This window comes from Python bivittatus, unplaced genomic scaffold, assembly GCF_059951505.1.
Source record: "Python bivittatus isolate LINGU-HERP-01145 unplaced genomic scaffold, Pbiv_v1 ctg000690_np1212, whole genome shotgun sequence".
Classification (NCBI taxonomy): Eukaryota; Metazoa; Chordata; class Lepidosauria; order Squamata; family Pythonidae; genus Python; species Python bivittatus.
In genome coordinates this window covers 7,022,927-7,041,544 of record NW_028277096.1, presented here as the reverse complement: position 1 = coordinate 7,041,544, position 18,618 = coordinate 7,022,927, and the positions used below count along the sequence as shown (strand labels likewise).

Genomic DNA, 18,618 nt, shown 5'->3' with positions numbered 1-18,618 from the left:
AGCCATGAAATTAAAAGACGCTTGCTCCTTGGGAGGAAAGCTATGGCAAGCCTAGATAGCATATTAAAAAGCAGAGACGTCACCTTGCCGACAAAGATCCGCATAGTCAAAGCTATGGTTTTTCCAGTAGTAATGTATGGCTGTGAGAGCTGGACCATAAAGAAGGCTGAGCGCTGAAGAATTGATGCCTTTGAACTGTGGTGCTGGAGAAGACTCTTAAGAGTCCCCTGGACTGCTAGGAGGTCAAACCAGTCAATCTTAAAGGAAATCAACCCTGATTGCTCATTGGAAGGACTGATAATGAAGCTCAAGCTCAGATACTTTGGTCACCTAATGCGAAGAGAGGAGTCTTTGGAAAAGACCCTGATGCTGGGAAAGATTGAAGGCAAAAGGAGAAGAGGACGGCAGAGGATGAGATGGTTAGATAGCATCACTGAAGCAATGAGCATGAAACTGAGCAAACTCAGGGAGGCAGTGAAGGACAGGAAGGCCTGGTGCAATATGGTTCATGGGGTCACGAAGAGTTGGACACAACTTAATGACTGAACAACAACAACAAACCCTTTCCAGGTATTTAAATGAGCCTACATCTTTCTAAGAGGATTGAATAGGAAAGATGGGAGCTACAGTCTAACACAATGTTTCTCAGCCTTAGCAGCTTGAAGAGCATGCTGGCTAGGGAGTTCTGGGAGTTGAAGTCCACACATCTTCAAGTTGCCAAGGTCGAGAAACACTTGTCCAACACAACTAGAAGAAAGCTGACTTAGCAGTTCAGGTGTGTGAAGCCATGTTATAAATTCAATAAAACATCAAGTAACAACTTACAACTACAGGCAGAATTGATAATTGCAGGCTTGCTGAGGATGAACAGTCAATTTAAATGTTATTCACAACTGGAAATTTTAATCCAAACATTACCCAGCTTAACGTACTGGCAAATGGACATATCAAGAAGTTAATGAAATTAAGTAACTAGTTAAACCTGAGCTGTCAGATAAGCTGTCAACCAATTTAAATCCTTCTTGCTCTCTCTTTGACTACAGGACCTTTTTGAGATAATCTAAGAAGGATAATGTGGGAGAAAAGCCTATTTATTTCAGCAGCTGATTTCCAATAATGGCCCACTTTGAGCGTTGCCTGCAGCATCAGGCAGACATTAGCAGATTGCCTCCGACCATAGAAGACTCCCTTAACTTGGAAATAACATTTGGTCTAGAACAGTGTTCTCAACTCAGTGACTTTAAGATGTGTGGACAGAATCCCAGAATTCGTGCTGGCTGAGAAAATCTGGGAGTTAGAGTCCACACATCTTAAAGTTGCTGAGTTGAGAAACCATGGTCTAGAATGTAAGAATTGGACTGTTAAGAGGGACCAGATGTCAGAAGCATGGTTGACCATAGCTTCCTATTGTTTCCAAGCATATTCAATGTGAAATCTGATAACCTCTTCCCCTTACTGGTCATGGGAGGCCTGTTAAGTAGGCCAATATCCTAGAAGGAAGTTTGAGACTAAAGGAGTTGGCCTTTCCAATGACTGCATCTCAAAGTTGAATTCTCTTCCAATGGAAGCCTATCATAACGCCACTCTACTGGTTTTCCATAAATTAGTAAAAAAAAAAAGTACCTTTTTAGTATAATTTTGCTATAAAACCAGCAAATTCCATATCAGAAAAAGAGTTCTCAGCTGAAGCCTAAAAACAAAAAGCCTGGGTTCAACTATATGATAGCCCAGGGCCTAGGCTAAGATCCAGTTGGGTGCTCTGGGAATCGATTCCAACTGGAATCTAGTGTGTGTCTGAACCCAGCTAGGGAAGTGGCGCCAGATGGATCTCAGGTGGAAAAAAGAATTCCAGAAATTGGAATGGTCACTGAGAAAGACAGCTTCCATGGAGCCTGACTCCTTGGAGTGTGAAGTAAAACTCAGAGCTGGAGCAGATTCCAAAAGGAGCAGATCATCTTTTGGGTATTTTGATCCCAAACTACTTAGGGGTCTAGAGGTCACAACTGGCACACAGAGTTGTGCCCAGAAGCAGCCTGGTAACCAATGCAACCAGCAAAAGAGTGATGTTTGGAGTTTAAAGTCAAAGTTTTAGCTATCACATTTTGGACCAAAGGGTTTTTAAGGGCAGAGATATAGAAAAAGTATTGTGGCAATCTAACTGAGAGGGGAAAGGGGCATGAATCAATCTGACAACAAGGTCAGTGAGCTCCAGAAATGTCCCTATACCAGATAAAGCCAAAGAAAGTTCTGCATGTATTGCAGCAAGTAACTAACCTGGAACTAAGGGCACCATCAAGCTGTGTACTCACTCCTTCAGAAGCAACACAGGTCAGAATTACCTCTCACTACACTTCCTATCTTAATTCTCCAGATCATTATGACTTCTGGTCATTGCTAACCCACTTCCAGAAAAAGAAATGTGAGGGTTTTAAAAAATCTCTGCAATCTTTGAGAAATCATGGAGGATGAACATAGTGCCACAGGATTGGAGAAGGGCATATGTTGTTCCTATCCTCAAACAAAAAGAGGCAAAAAGAAGACCCAGCTAACTACAGGCCAGTCAGCTTGATGTTGATACCAGGCAAAACCCTGGAACAGATTATTAAGCAGTCGGTCTGTGAGCATTTAGAAAAGAATGCACTGCTTGGCAGGAGCCAATGTGGGTTTATCACGAATAAATCATGCCAAACCAATATGATGTCCTTTTTTGGTAGTATGACCAATTTAGTTGACCACGGGAATGTGGTGGACATAGTGTACCTTGACTTCAGCAAAGGCTTTGACAATCTCCCACAAGATTCTAGTAGAGAAGATGACCAAAAATGGGCTGGACTATGCTGCAATTAGCTGGATACAGAACTGGTTGAACAATTGTACCCAACTAGTATACATCAATGGTTCCATGTCAAGCTGAAGGGAAGGGTAAGTGGTGTACCATAGGGCTCTACTGAGGCTCCCTGTTGTTCAACATATAAAGGACCTAAATCAGGCATTTGAAAAGATGATTATAACATTTGCAAATGATACAAAGATAGGAATATAGCAAACACCTTAGAGGAAAGTATCAAGATTCAGGATCTTGACAAGCTGGAATAATGGGCAGAAAACAAGATGAACTTCAACAGGGCAAATGTAAAGTCCCACATTTAGTTAGGAAAAATCTATGGAGTGTGGGACTATACTGGGCCAGAGTACATGTAAAAAGGATCTGGGTGTCTTGGTGAATCACAAGCTGAATACGAATCAACCATGTGATACAACTGCAAAAAAAGCAAATGCAATCCAAGGATGTATCAACAGAAGTATAATGTCAAGATCAAGAGAAGCCATTGTTCCTCTCTATTCTGTGCACTTAGAATACTAGGACCAAGACCACAGTCTAAGAAGGACAGTGACAAGCTGGAGTGTGTCCAGAGGAGAGCAACCAAGAGGACAAAGGTCCTGGAAAGTAAAACGCATGAGGAACAGTTGAAGGTGTCAGTATATTTAGCTTGGAAAAGATAAGGCTGTAGGGAGATAGCACAGTATCACAAGTATCTGAAGGGCTATCATGTACAATGGAGAAGAATTGCTTAGAGTCGTTCCAAAAGACAGGTTGAGAAACAAAGTGGGGGGAGGGGTGAACTCGTACATCACTGCAGAGATTTAAATAGAGGCTGGAGGGCCATCTGTCCAGGATGCTATAGTTGTGGATTCCTGCACTGGGCAGGGAGTTGGGCTAGATGGTTTCCAAAATCCTTTCCAATCCTTACATTCTATGATCCTAAACCCATGAATATCATACCCACTAGGTGATGTCAGGCCTGTCATCTATGAATTCAGCAAAATATGGCTATGTTAAAAAGTGTATTTTTAAAAACATAAGATGACTGATTTTCTTTCAGGCACTTAGTATGGGATAAATTGCAGCAAGAGTAACAAAATATATCCATTACTGTGCAGACAGATGACCCATTGTCAATATTTTCTGTTTTAATATGTGTGTGTATACCAGGAGTTTCTAAATATTTTGCCATCACACCTCCCTTTACTGCAGTCTTAATGTACACACCTCCCCTAAAAAATCCAAACACCAAAATGAACACAAATGAACAACAAAAACAATACAATGAAACTTTGGGAAAAGTGAATTTATAGTAACAATCTAACTAAAAGGTCCTTCACACCTTCCCTGGATTCTGTCTGTACCTCCCCAAGGGAGGTACACCTCACAATTTGGGAAACCCTGGTGTATACATATACATATATTCATGCACACTTGCTCACTCTCTCTAAACAGCTTCCAACAGTAAGGTGATTTTTCAACCCCACAGATACATAGTATCTTTAATAGATCCACATTATCCCTCCACAAATTAAACAAATAGGGCATTATTTGATTAATCTACCAATTAAAGCTCTAAACACTTATTGCTAGACAGCTGTAGTCCTGCACAAATCTCAGGGAACAGAGAAGCCAGATCACATACAGCTATGTGCAGGTATATGCACATGTGGGTATATTGACCTCATGTGCATGTATTGGTGGAATTGGTGAGCGTGCTGTCTGGGACTGTCCAGAAGCTTATTAAAGAGAGGATAATGTCTTGGATTTGGACAGCCCATTTTCTTGATGCATCATTTAGTCTCAGCTATGGTTCCTACAGCTGTTTGGAGCATAATTCCCCAGCCTCTGTGCTCCTCCAAACCAAAAATCTTGACTTTTTAAAAAATAAAGTAAAACCATCTTCCTGACCCTGGCACCCTCCAAGTGTTGAAACAGAATTTCCAGTGAAATTCAGGAAGGCTGTTTGGAAACTTCAAACATCTTGGTCCCTGCACACCTTTAAGTGTACCATCTTTACATGGGCTTTATCCCATCACAGTTTCAAAAAGAACTTTTTAAGCACATCACATTGTACCAGATTTGAACCATGAGGGTCCTCGGAGAAAGGCTTTCTTGGCTGATGGTTCCCTAGAGCTAGAAAATCACCAAGTCATATTTTGAACTCCATCCTCAAAACTATGTAGTTTGGAACCCACTTTAACTCCTGCATAAACAGTGCAACTGAACAAGATATAATCCACATCTTCCTGAGCCAAACCACCCAGAAAGATACTATATAACCAACAGCTTTTGAGACAATTTTTCTAATACAGGTAGTCCTCGCTTACTGACTGCCTTGTTTAGTGACAGTTCAAAGTTACGATGGTGTAAAAAAATAGCTTTGCAATCAATCCTCGCATTTACAACAGTCACAGCATCCCACAGTTGTGTGATTGCCATTTGTGTGCTTCACAACCAGCTTGCAACAAGCAGATTTAATAGAAAAGATGAAAGTAAAATCATTAAGTCGCAGTCACGTGATTTTTCCCTTAGCAACTGCAACACTTTGCTTAATGACCAAAGGGGAAATAAGGCCGTAAGCTGTCATAGTCATATGATTCTCCACTTAGCAACGGTTGCGTTTAGCGACCAAGTTGCTGGTTTCAATTGTGGTTTCTCAGTGAGAACTACCTGTACATATGTTTGACAAAATAAGTGTTGTGAATGTAGCCTGCATGCCAGACTGCAGACTCATACAAACCCCATCCCCACAAGTGAAAGAGAGCTCCTTGTCAGGTACAAAGCCAAAACACTCCTAGCCTCTCCCACTGCTAGATGTAGAAAAGGTTTTGCCTTTTGAAAGCCAGATGTAGAAGTCAATGGAAAGAGGCTAGATGAAGAATGGAGTTTCCAACATTTCCAGGAGCTTCAGATTAATGTCAGAAATCTCCCAAAAGCTGGAAAAGTCTTTAAACGGAATTAAAGCAGAGGGCCAGTTATTTCAGGAAGTCTTCTATTCCTGTAGAACCAGAAATTTGCCCTAGGGTTTGGAAATTTGTTTTCTATGTTGTGATAAGTCTCATGTTCTTTAACTCTCTGTACAAGTTATGGAATTGGATCTTTAGTTTCAGTCTTCATTAATATTTCAGGCTATGTTCATAAAGGTACAACGTTTTCTTTAGAATCTTCTTGGGATCTGTAATATTTATATTGCAGGCCTTTTTATTTGTAGCAGACCAGCACCATCTTGTGGTCTGTCCAGAGTATTTTATTTTATTTAACTTTGTCTTTTTCAACTAATTTGCAAGGTTGCTGAATTACCATGATCTGGGCAGTTCTTAATTTCTTCTTTTACACTGAATGCATTTAAATACTTAGTTAAAAGCGAGGTTGAATCTTATCTTTTCTTTTTTCTAATAAAATTTGATTTTCTTTATCTCCTGTGAAATAGATTTCTCTCCCAACAGGAGAAAGAACTGCTGGATGTTCTAGTCACTGCACCTCTATGCTACACAATGTAGAGGACATAGGGAATAGTCTTGAAGGACAGAAGGAAGAGCTGCTACCAAGATAACAATCAGATAAGCAGGGCTTGAGCCCAGGCCAAGAAAATAACTTGAGAAAACATCTCAGGCAAGCTCCTCTCTAGTTCACATGTAGATAAAGTAAGGAATGGGGGAAACACATTCAGACTGCAAGATCTGTTACTATAGCTGTTACAATAAAAGTTACCCTGACTTATATGGCATTGGTTTCTTAATTTGGTCTACGTGGTAGGGCTGACACACAGCCAGGAGGAGGCACTACTGAGATTATTTTTGTTTTTGCCTTTTCAACTGCCAAAAAGGCAACACAGGGTGTGAGAGACCTATCTCTCATATACCAGGGTTCAAGGTACTTTCCAGGTGATTGGGACCAGAATTTGGAAGACAGGTAGTGGCAACAGGAACTATCAAGCCACGACCCTAAAGCAGGAAGTGGGATCAAACTGTGAAGACCCAGAGGGCTTCTGGGAGAGGAGGTTTGGGAACTCCAACCTTTCACTGTGCAGGCCTCAGGAACTCTACAATAAGAAATTGCAAAAATAAAATACAGGTAGTCCTCGGTTAATGACCACTCATTCAGCAACTGTTCAAAATTACAACAGCGCTGAACAAGTGGTACTGATAACCGGTCCTCAAAGTTGCAACCATTAGAGCACCCCCATGGTCACGTGATCGTGATTCAGGCACTTGGCAACTAGCTCACACTTATGATGGTTGCAGCATCCCGCAGTCACGTGATCACCATTTGCAACCTTCCCTGCCAGCTTCCCACAAACAAAGTCGATCACAAGTTGCTCCCATCGCTTTTTCTCCCAAGGAGCCGCACCCACACTCACACTGCAGCACCCCCCTGCCCAGCTGTACTCGCACCAGGCCACAGCACCCACCCCCTGCCTACCAGCCTGCTTGCGAGCGAGCCGCCTAAGGAACGGCTTGTCGTGATCAGGACTTGCAACTTCCTGCCAGCTTCCCCATTGATTTTGCTTGTTGGAAGCCAGCAGAAAGTCATAAGTTGCAGTCACGTGAGGTCTTCACTTAATGACTTGTGATCCTCGCTTAACAACGGCACCTGGGTCTGCCAGGATTGCTGTTGCTAAGCAATGCAGTCATGTGACATTGCCCTTTACGACTGTTATCACTTAGCAATGGAAATTCTGGTCCCAATAACTGTTGTTAAGCGAAAACTGCCTGTATTAAAAATAGAAAAGATCATGGGAGCCCAAAAGGCTACCTATCACACCTCCATATGAGTCTCCTGCGCTAGTCTTTTTTTTTTCTCTGTTTGTGTCTTAAATACATTACAGAACTCAGTAAGAAGTCCAATCACATTATTCAATAATTCTCAGCTCAGAGAGATAGAAATGTCATGTCCCATCAGAAGAAAATACTGTCTGGATCTCTCCATGATGTGCTTGCCTGTTTTCTGACCAGCATCTTCTCTGGGCATAACTAGATTTTTTTACCTGCTCTCAGAGATGTTCTGTTCAGAAGAGGACAAAGATATAACAGGCAGCTTCCTCTGATATATTTAGCTTCCTTGACTGGTTTTGAATAAAACATCCTTCCAATTTCCTGAGAATCAGGACATTTGACAAACATTGGACCAATCTAAATATTTCAATACTTCCTGACATGTGCCAAAAAGGTGGAACAGGATTATATAATCTTTCTGCCTTAAGCACATTTCCCCAAACGTGAACCCACTGAACCAGTCACAAAACAGGCCGAACCACACTTTGATTGCTTGCAATTTCATATGCATACAATAAATGCTCTCACAGATTTCTGACAATCCTCATCATTCCTTCTAACAACAAAGACCGTAAGTGCTGACTATAAATAGCCAAAATGGGACCATGGAGAAAACAGAAGAAATGCTTTACCATTTTTTACAAATAAAAGGCAGCAAAACAAAAAAAACAAAACAAAATTCAACAAAGATTGGGTATGTTCAGCATACTGACTGTCAGCTGAAAAATAAGAGGAAAGAAAAGAAAAAAGGGAGATGTAATAAAGTTCCCCAAGTTGCCAAGACAGGTGCATTCAAATGCACTCCACCATATTGCTGCAGGCGATCCTTGTGTCTTTTTAACCATAAAATTCTTAAATATCATTTTTTTAAAAAAATCTGCTTTGAAACTGATTTTGAAGCACATTCCATACCTTGATTTTTGGGATAAAGTTTGAAAGTAATAATATTAAAAGTGGGTAGGTTGTTGGCCATTTTCTCCAAAACAGGACGGCATGCCAAACGATTGTGGAAAACCCTTCACTGATTTCAACTATGCATCTGTGTTATTTTTGCTAGCAAAGCTGAGGCAGGAAAAAAAAAAAGGGAGAGAAAGCCCTGAGAAGCTGTTTCCTGTTCCCACAGAATAGCCGGCTGGCTCCTAGGAGGAGAACTGAAAATATGCGAGGATCTGGCATACTCACTGGCATGTCCTCCTGCATGACGTAAAAAGCTGCCATAAAAGCTATAAAGGAGACAGCTTGCTAATCCAGAATGGGGTGAGAGAATATGAATTTGCTGGCCAAAAAAAAAATCAACCAAGTTAGAAAGAAGGAAAAATATGTTCTGATTCTCAAGACCAGAACTGACTCACATTGCTGGAACACGACTTTGGAAGAAGGAAGTTCCATTTACTCAAAGATCTCATTTTGAGCACAGACCAACCATATAACATCCCAAGGCAAGAGAGTAGCGTTCCAGTCCACGCTCAGCCAAAAAAGCTGACCGATTAACTTCCAGTCACTTATTTCTCAGCCCTTCCTACCTCCCAGGTTGTTGTTATTATAGAGATAAACTGGAGGAGGGAACACTATGTACATTGCACTGAGCTCCTGAAAGAATGGCAGGATATAAATCACACAACTAAATACATAAATAAAACAAGAGACCACCTTTGCTGTTTCCTCCTTCCCCAGCCCATATTCATCTAGACCAGCATTTCTCAACCTCAGCAATTTTAAGTTGTGTAGACTTCAACTCCCAGAATTCCCCAGCTGGCTAGGGAATTCTGGGAGTTGAAGTCCATGCATCTTAAAGTTGCTAAGGTTCAGCAACGCTGGTCTAGACAACCTCTAAAACTTGGAAGTTCAACCTATTGTTATGAACAGAAGCCACTACTATTCCTCCTCTCCCAGATAGTCAATATCTTCCATGAATTTGTCTAATGCCCCCCAAAACTATGTAAGCTGGAGAGCCTCAGTATCTGTTGTTACCTCAAATTCCAGGCTACCCCCAATGCTATAAGAAAAAAAAATCCATCATGTCAACCAATTTGCCTCCCTCAGAACCAGGTTTTAAACCACAGAGGATGGGTTGGCTGGAATGATCAGTGGTCCCAAGGTTTGTTTCAACTGCCCCAGTGGCAGCAGGTTACAAAAACTACCAGGAGTATCTGATTAGGAACAACACCCCCTTAGAATATTCTGCATCGGAGGCACCCTGGGAAGTATTTTTTTCCAGTTAATGTTTGGACTGTTTATGCAGCATCCTGTCCCAACTATCTATCCAATAGGCAGAGTAGGGGCTGAATGCAGGCCAGTCCCAGGAAAACCTCTCTCTCTCTTATTGGGAGGGAAGAGACATTCTGTGGTAGGGGACTCCCCAGAAAGAACCAGACAGTGGCTATGAAAAGATCATCATGCTAACACTAACACAACCCACCTACTTCTGAATTAAACCAGGATCTGGATTCACATGGAATCTTCATCTAACTAAACATTCCGGGTTTGCACAGCACACCAGCTGCAAAAAAACTAAGATTAGCATTAACCACAGGCTGCAGTGTAATGCATCTGCTAGTCCTTCACTGATCCACTGATCCAATTAGGGGAATTGGGTGAAACAGCCATTGAGAGTATAATCAAAAGCTTTGCATACATCACACCTTATCTCGATAGTCAATGGCCTATTGAGGTAGGCTGATATTTTCAGCCCATTTCTGCAGGCTATAAAGCTGGGCCAGAGAGGGTGGGATGAGATCAGATTTCCTGTCACCGTCTGGACTCCTATTTCATCAAATTTGAATAAGGTTCATTCTGGATGCTCGCACGGAAAAAGTAACCCCCTTCCCCCAAATCTCCCAACCGTGCGGTCCAGACTTAAAGTAGGAACGATTAAACCCGACTTCTAACCTATACGCCGCTGCCTCCTCGCTTACGTAATGGCCCGAAATTAAAACAAAAAACAAAAAAAAACTCGGTACACGCTCAGACGACCACTGTCCTCCTAGGATATAAAAACTTCCACATCTTCCAGAAAGGAGCATCATCTCTTCCAAACGAATCCCAGGAGAAACTTCTGGGCTGAAAAGCAGCAGCGCCTACTTTCTCCGACACTGCCGCATCTCGAGGAGCGGCTGATCCTCCAACCTCTCTCGGGGCATCGGCCGGGGTGACCCCCGGAGACGGGACGAAGTGCGGGGCCTCCCGGCCTAGATGCAAGGCATCCCAGCCCGGCTGGAGAGGAACACGCAGCAACCCCGGGCGGGCGCAACGACGCGCAAACCGTTCGCGCAATCCGCATCTGGGTCCCCGGGGAAGGACGGCCGCGCGTTCGGCGTAGCCGCGGCATGTGGCGCGCAACCGCAACGCTTCCTGCCTTCCCCGCCCCGCCGGAGACCCCCGCTTACCACTGCAGGGGCAGGGGCAGCAAGCGGCGGCTCGACTCCCGCCGCGCCGCCAGGTGAAGCTGTTCGGCTCGCTCCGTCCCTCTCAGGCCGGCGCCGGATTAGCAGAGGCTGCAGGCAGGCATGTGACTGGTGGCTGGACGGGAGGGGGAGCCGCGAAGCAGCACCGCGGCAGCCTGGAGGGAACCGCCGCAGCTCTCCCCGAGCGGCAGGAGAGGGATCTAGGCACAAGCAGGAGCCTGGTGATAACTTCAGAGCCTTCCCCCGCCGGGCCCAGAGAACTTTGAAAGGGCAGTGCCTCTGAGCGTAAGCAGAATGCCTACGGCATCCTCTGAGCCAGTTCAGAAGCCTGCACAGGAGCGTGATTCGGGAACTGGGCAAGCTTCCCAGTTCTCCCCGGCTTTGGAAATCTGCACTGTAGAGCTGCCGTGTTCTCACAATAGGTTTAACCCAGTCACTTAAGGACCTAGTTTGCCTAATCAAAGTGAGGATGTGTGGATGCAGAGTTAAAAATAGGCTTCGTGTTGTGCTTAGCCTGTTGTTCCTTGAGCCTAAGCAAAGTATATAAATCCGAGCTAGATTGTTTTATAAATTATCAAAAACCTCAGAGGCCAAAAATCTGCGTAAGGTTGTGACTCTGCGCATGGGCAGCGTATGGCCAGAGTTGCCAGCAGTAGTTCTGCTCCCTGTGCCAGCACTCCTCTTGGACATCTTGATGGATAAATAGCCAGGACTTCTTGGGATGTGTGAAGAATGCAGAACTTTCTGATTCTCAGGACTTGTTCTGGGAACTGAATCTCTGATTCTGAATGTCACCTTCAGAACTGTATATAGATATAGCAGAATAGTAATCTTGGAGCCAGCATTCAGCCTGGAAAGATCTTAAAGAGAAACAATCCCCAAATTTAGAAATGCACTCATTGGCTATCAGAAAAGAAAAAAAATACTGCTTCAGTCCTTGGACACATTTCAGATGCAGAACTGGCAATCCAGGGCAACCCCCAAATTCTGAATATAACAAAGCTGACAGAAGAGAGAGAAGAACTTCTGAGCATGTAAAAGGCTTATTTCACATCAAGCATTCCATGGGTGCTAATTTAACTTAACTGGGTTTTTTTCTATATATGCACATGAAATTCCAGAAAATTCCTATTTCATTTGAATGTTATATTGCCTATAAATCTTAATGTAATCATCTCTTAGCTTCCTGATAAATAGCCTCAGTATCTGCTCAGAATCAGTATTGGGGAAGAAAAGACTAAATCAAAATTAGTGAAAAAAAATATTAAATGTGCATAACTAGTAAGATTGACTCTTTTTAGCAAGTTTTTAATATCCAGCAAAGATATCAAATTGAGCAAGGTCACCTTAACTTGTAAATAGTCTCACAAAACTTTTGCTTTTTTAGATCTGGCCTATCAGGCAGCTTGGATTTAATAAAGTTATCTCATTAAGTACATCATTGTTGCACTGTTTGCTTTTTATGTACGTGAGCCTCTCTGGATATGAGAATTACAGAACATTCAAACAAATACATGAAAAATAAATAACATGAAAACAAATCTTGCAGAGATTTGATTTTGGATCTGAGCAATCCGACAATGCAGGTTTAGCAAAACGGGCTCTATTAAAAACAACAGAACCGCTTTCCTCTGAATTTGCTGTGGATTAGAAAAAAGGGAGTAAGCCTTAAACCTAGATGTTTCTCACAGTTTGGGGAAAACTCATTTTAAAAAGGATGGATCAAGGAAGGCTCCATCATAAATGGGGAAATAGAGGTGCCAAAAACTAATCTGTCCAGTGAATACTCCAAGATTCAGAATTACTGGGCATCACCCATTTAGACCTTCCAGATACAGCATGATTTTTTATCCTGTCCCTTGCAATACCACTATCGAGCTTTTTCTTGGATTTCCAAGGCAAAACTTAGGATTCAGAAAGGGACTTGGCAACCATCAGAAGTCCAGCCCAGGTTGTAAAATGAGCAGAACCTTTTGCCTCTAATTCTTCAGCATAAAATGCCACAAGCTTTGTGATATGCCATTTGTCAGAAGATGCACACGCCTTTCCTATCCAGTTCTGCCACCTGTTATAGAAAGTCCAAGGAATGTCATCTTCCACACATCCCATGTGCGGCACGTTTGTTACATTCTGCCACATGCTGCTCCCATCTGAATGAGGCTTGTCCAGACAATTCTTCTGAATGGATGCTGTCCCACGGCTCTAGCTGGTCTGCTTCTCACTCCGTCTTCTATAAGAGGTGTGGGTAGGACTAGTCCTTCCCGAAAGAGAGAAACCTATGATGCAGGCAGCTAACACACATACTATAGTTTGAACATTGTATGGACAGCCCGAAGGCCAAAGCAGAGGAGGCTAAAATATTCTGCACCAGATGAAGACAGTGCCCTGAGAATATCCTCAATACTGTGAAGGCAGCAATGGGGATAACACACAGTGAATATCAGAGCAAGCTCTGATGCAGATTGTTCGCAAGAGATGCATCCTCTTGCAAGAACAGGGAAGACAGCACCCATAGTGAGATGCTGTAAATGCAGCCTCCACCACCCAAGGGAATCAGGGTGGAAAAGCGAGAGGGAGCTGCGTGCCTGATTTGAACCTGGCCAAAGACCTTCAGCTCCACTAGCATGTGAATGGCTCTCCTGGAACAGAATGAGACATATAGGCTGGATTTGCACATCATGGCAAGCTACGGCTTGTTTTACTACAGCTTACAGGAATCCATCAAGAGACATCATAGTCAAAAAGTTGTGCATCCCCAACTGCAGGTGTAAGATGCTTAAACTGGCAAAGCCCAGTGGCATTTACCACCAGTTTCTTCATCTCCTCCCTCTTCTCCCCCAGCTAGATTGATATTGGAAACAATGCCAGTTTGGGGTGGGGCAGCCTGTGGGGAGAGCAATCAGGGCTTCTGCCTGGGCTCGCTCCCTTCCCCAAATCTCTACGTTTGGGTCTTTTATAAAAACAAAGCTGACATAGACACACTTAGACAAGCACATACGTCACTGGCTGCCAATTACCCTGCAATCCTGGTCTGACTGTTCAAACTTGGCTCAGTAAATCAATTGCCACCCTGTTCCTTCTAGCATCCCTTCCAGTGGTTTTTTTTTAATTTTTTATCCCTGCCTCTGTTTCTATCCGGGCTCCTTGACTCCAATGTCAGAGCAGAAAAGTGAACTCCTCAGCGAGGATGGGGTGGAGGGGGGTGGACCATTCTCAAGCCACAGGCTGCAGATGCGGAGTCTGCAGACTATGGCTGGCATGGGAGAGCTATAATTATCCATGGAGGCCCAATTATTTTGGGAAGCCTCTGGCTGGCTGGCTGCCCAGGCATTTCTTTCGATCCAAAGGGGCCAGAGACCTCTCGCAGAGTGGGATGCCCAGGCAGACGGTTCTCCCTCTCCTCTCCCATCCCAGCTTCCCTTTCTTCTCTACTCTTGCTCCTGGACCTTTAGTAGTTACATGATGTGACTACCATTTTGGTAGGTGAAGTTTCTCCAGGCATGCTGAGAAAATGATTCTGTAGTTGTTGTTCCCATGCTGAGGTTTTTGAATCCAGCCTAGCCTAATCTGTGCTGCAATTAGGTGAATTACAGACCGATGAAGATAAATTAAAGACTGAAATTCCACACCAGCCCTTATCCTAGCATGACATTATTCATTAATGTCCTTCCCCATTACCACAGCCCTATGATGTTTACATACAGGCTTATTCTGTTCAGCAAAGATTTCCAGTAGCATTAATTCCTCGTTTTCACCTTGTTGTTTCAGCCCATCTCTGATGAGCATTAATTGAGACCTTATTTATGAAGCTGTTGTACATTTTGACACTGCGGGACACATTGGAACAATCCAGAATGGCCCAAGGATATCCAGAAACATAAAAAACTGAAATTGATCGACATCTGTATGTGTGACTATGTTAACACAGTATGTTTAATGCATTCTCAGAACACACTATGCTTTATTAGCATTAACTGTGTTTTGATTTTGTGTGTGTGTGTGTGTGTTGGGTGAATCTAGCCTATTTGATTCATTTCTGGCTACATTCACACAACCCATTTAAACTGGTTACTAAAGTAACCCATATACATGCATTTACACACACAAACAGAAAAGAACAGTGGGACATGAATTACAATGAATTGACTGTCTAGAATAATGAACCTGCAAAGGGCACTATGGAGACCAGCATTTTGGATTTTGGCTGGAGACAGCTGAATGTACAACCCATAATTAAGTCCACCTGGGGCCAATCTCAGTCTGAGTCTACTTTACACATTATTGTGAGAATATGGCATTCACACAGGAGAGGAGATAAATCTGTAATCCTTTCTCCCAGCCTTAGCTAACCTGGTGTCCTGCTAGGTTAAAAAAAAAAAAAAGAATGAGTACACCTGCAGTACTGTATACCACAAATCTATGGGATCAAACCTTGATGAACACCAATGCTTAGGATTACTGTAATATATAATCCAGATGCTTAGACATTTTAATAGGAATAGTGCCTGCTACTTGGCTCAAAAGTAGTAGCTAAGTAAAGAGACCACAGAAACACTATCATTCCTACCCAATCTTTACTAAACACTGACTGAATAATTAATCACTTTTGGATAACCTCCCTTGTGCCCCAAAGTCACTTTCTCTTCCCATGGAGGTGGGGGGGGGGAGGGAGGCTTTAATCACTGGTTTCTTTGCACTAGGAAAGTATGCACTATTTTGCTATATAGAATAAAAGTTTTAGTAGAGCTTAGCTCTACTGCTCAGTAAACTAGTTGGTGTTGCAATTAAAAAAAAATGACAAGCTGGGTCTAAAAAGACAAGTCAAAATGGAATGCAATTAATTGCGTATTAATTTGTTGGCAATATATCACATGGAATAAGATTGGGATTGGGACTAGTAGGCCCACACTGACGGGCAGTGGCTTCCCTTGGTTTGGGGCAGAATTCCTTCTTAGCCCTACTTCAAGGGAGGATTTCCTGTGGCCAGGCCTACCAGATCTAAGCTGCAAAAATCTGGACAACCACTAGATAGCAGCAAAGAGTTAGACACTGTATCTCTTTTTTGCCATCTAGTGATAATTTGTATTTTTTCAGTCCATATCTGGTAGCCCAACCACTGGCCCACAGATGGCCTACAGTCCCCGAACACCTGTTCTGCCAAACTGGATAACAAATTACCTAATATCAGCAACACAATAACTGCCCAACTACCCCTTGCTTCCATTTGCTCAAATACATGAGAAATAAAAAGTGCATCTCCTTGCCCTGAAGAGGCTGGTTATTGAACCTGCTTGAGACCATCAGTCTGCAAAAAAAAAAAAAAAAGAGCTTCTTCACTTGGCTCCTCACTCTCGCATTTCCCAATAAAATGGAGGGAACATTTCCAAAATTTTCCAGAACTCCAGACCACTGTCCTTCTCCCATCTCTTCCAGAGAGAGAATTCCAAAACTTGGCAGCTACTACTGAAATGGCTTGCAAATAGTTAAATCCTTGTGCTTGCACTGACAAAGGTCTTATCAGGCATTCCTTCTGTGATAGATTGGATAGTCCATTCATTCATTCATTCATTCATTCATTGAAAGTATAATCCATAGTTTAGAGAAAGATGCTCAAACTGGTGTTCCAAAGGTGGTACTCCATGTCTCCCTGCATAAAAGCTGAACTACCCCATACATGGGTCCAGGTCATACACGGACCTATAAACTAACCAAATTGGCTGGGGTTGCAAAAAAGGTCAAGCAATAAAAAAAAGTTAACACAACCAAGCCTAACATGTTTCGTGCATGCCACTACTAGGTTTTTACCTAACTTGGTTAAGCATTTGTATGAACATAGCCATACAGAAGTGAACAGACCAAGTTCCTGAGTGCAGGAAGACAGCACAGAGGTGCATGGCACTACATAATTGACTTCATGTTTATCTTCTTCTTTTCTCTTTTTATTTGCCAGGGGGCACATAGGTTGTGGGAACTTTATTTCTCTCATACGCTAAGATTAAAGGCAACCCTCAGAAGATAGGCAGTAACTATGAGAACTACCAAGGAGCTTTACCAAAGCAGGAGACAAAGTTTCTGGGGGAGGAGTGTTGAAACTGTGTGTGTGTGCCTTTGAGTCAGTACTGACTCCTGGCAACTGTCTGGACTAGTCCCTGCAGTTTTCTTGGCAACATTTTTGGAAGCAGATTGCCCTTGCCTTCTTCTTCCTAGGGCTGAGAGACAGAGAGACCGGCCCAAGGTCCCCCAGCTGGCTTTGTGCCTAAGGCAGGACTAGAACTCACAGTCTCCCAGTTTCTAGCCCAGTGCCTTCACCACTACACCAAACTGGTTCTCACAGCAGACTTAGATATACACAAATAAAGTATACATCCCAATGTCAATATCTGGCTAAATGTATTTATTTACCTGTTTGTCAGAGACAAATGGAGTTCCTGAAAAAGGTTTCCTCTTTGCTCTCTTGGATTTCCTGGATTCTCATACAGTGGCAACTTTTGGTCAGAAGCTCAGAAGCAATATTTCTTTAGTTCCTTTTTTCCAGCCCAAGTATGCTACCCTGTTTCCTACTGAAGAACTGCTTGAATTTTTTTTCCAAAAAAAGCTCTTTCCTCTGAATAGGGAGGTCTCATGGGGAATCTCTTTTGGTATGTGCTCCCCAGCAATGCTTCAGTCAAGAAGAGCTTCTCTGAGGCAAAGGGATGTACAGCAGATTCTCTGTCTGGGCAGCAACTGTCAATCTCATTAACGCCTGGTGGCATCGCCAGTCCATTGGGACTTTTGACATGTGGACAGGCTTGCAAAATGGCACAGCCGGGACACTTCCAAACGAAGCTCTGGGCTTCACCCATCTAAGACAGCTTATGCAATTCATTTAGGGCAGAGAGGCATTCTTGGAAATAAAGACGGTGCCAGAGGTGATAATTTATATTGATACATGCCATCTTCCCATATTTTAAAATTATATTTTTAAGCATAGTATGTCAGGTATGGCAGAAAACCATAAGAAAAAAGAAAAAGCTAAGAAAAAGCTCCATGGACTTACTGGCATCCTTGGGCTCCATGTTGGAGACCCCAGAGCTAAGGTTCATAGGAGTTGTAACCTAGATTTGAAGGGCAGTTTCATTCCTTTGTATAAACATAACGTATGCTTAATAGAGTAGTAAAACATGCAGCCCTCCCAAACTTTAACAAAAAAGGAACAGAAAAGCCCAGAAGTCACCTACATGTGGCCACACTCATTTTGCATCAATGTCCTACCTGTGTGGTCCTCATCTTCCCTATCTACTGAAAGGCTGTCCTTGTTATGGACTTTCCCCAAGCAGCAAGACAAAAAGATACCCAATGATGCTTCTTAAAACTTAGTTGACCAAAGATTCTGGTTCACAACACACTTTTAGATTTTACACTGGAGAACTGTTATTTTAGGTGAATATCTGAGGAAGTCTTTTCTAGTGTTTCAAAATGTGAGGAAGGAGCATTATGTTAGTGTAAGCCCAAACCATTGCATTCTCAGTGAAGCAAACCTGCACCCTACAAAAACCAGCTGGTGTTTTCATCAGTCCCGCCCCCCCCCCCCCCCCCCCAGTATTTTGCCTCTTGAAACAGGTTGTTCTGCCCA

The 18,618-nt window shown here is 42.9% G+C and overlaps 1 protein-coding gene across 1 annotated transcript in view; it reads right to left on the bottom strand.

The window, feature by feature from the left end:
* Positions 1-11,109, bottom strand: part of SEPTIN4 (septin 4) — a 49,326-nt gene extending 38,217 nt beyond the window's left edge. Inside the window, exon 1 of the mRNA XM_088152306.1 lies at positions 10,989-11,109. The gene's annotated coding sequence lies outside the window, so the exon portion shown is untranslated. The remainder of the gene's footprint in view (positions 1-10,988) is intronic.
* Positions 11,110-18,618: the final 7,509 nt, after the last annotated feature.